General features: G+C 43.1%; 1 non-coding gene across 1 annotated transcript; it reads left to right on the plus strand.

The window, feature by feature from the left end:
- Positions 1-608: 608 nt before the first annotated feature.
- On the plus strand, positions 609-715 carry LOC112526235. Its single transcript, XR_003070560.1, has one exon. It is a non-coding gene; the product is annotated as a small nucleolar RNA R71 (small nucleolar RNA).
- The last annotated feature ends 232 nt before the right edge of the window (positions 716-947 follow it).

Consider the following 947-nt stretch of genomic DNA (forward strand, 5'->3'; position numbering starts at 1 on the left):
GAGGTGGTTTAGTCTGAAAAGGTGGTTGATGATTTTGAAAACTCTGATGATGATGATTCTGAGAATTAGAACTGCTTGCATGTTGTTGAAAATTAGGGTTTCCTGGCTGCTTATGGACTGGGGGGTTCAAACTTGGACTATTCCATGAAAAGTTTGGGTGCTGTCTCCAACTGGCATTGTATGTGTTGGTGTAGGGATTCGATCTATTATGAACATAATTCACAGATTCAGAATTGTGTGGACATAGTTCATAAGAGTGTTCCCCTCCACAACAGACACACTGCACTGAGAGGGCAGCTGGAATAGGTGATGTAACAGCYGATTGCACTCCTTGGCCCGAAGTTAAATTTTTAAGCATATTGGCCATAGAGGAGAGCTGTGCTGTTAATGCAGTATRTGCATCAACATCATGTATTCCTGCTGTCTTCTTTTGCGGTTGAGCACGTGGATCAGCCCAATGTCCATTGTTTGCAGAAATTTTTTCAAGGATCTCATATCCTTCATTGTAGGTCATAGCTGTAAAGGCTCCGCCCGCAGTCGCATCGAGCATTTGTTTTGCCATGGGATTTAACCCATTGTAAAACGTTTCGAGTTGAATACAGTACGGGATGCCATGGTGAGGGCATCTCCTTAACAACTCTTTGAACCTTTCCCAAGCGTCAGGAACAGCTTCATCGTCCATTTGTTTAAAAAGGCAAATTTCATTTCTGGACTTAGCGTTCCTAGTTGGTGGGAAATATTTTCGCAAAAACTTTTCCGCCATATTACTCCAWGAAGGCACAGAMCCCRGAGTYAATGAATTRAACCATGCCTTWGCCYRATCCYTYAGAGAAAATGGGAATAAAGTGAGTCTCAGAGCGTCATTAGACACTCCCGGGATCAGGAAAGCATCAGTAATTTCCATAAAGGATTTCAAATGTGAGTGTGGGTCCTCCGAAGGTAATCCG

Source organism: Cynara cardunculus, assembly GCF_001531365.2.
Source record: "Cynara cardunculus var. scolymus isolate 2C chromosome LG 13, CcrdV1, whole genome shotgun sequence".
NCBI classification, from domain to species: domain Eukaryota; kingdom Viridiplantae; phylum Streptophyta; class Magnoliopsida; order Asterales; family Asteraceae; genus Cynara; species Cynara cardunculus.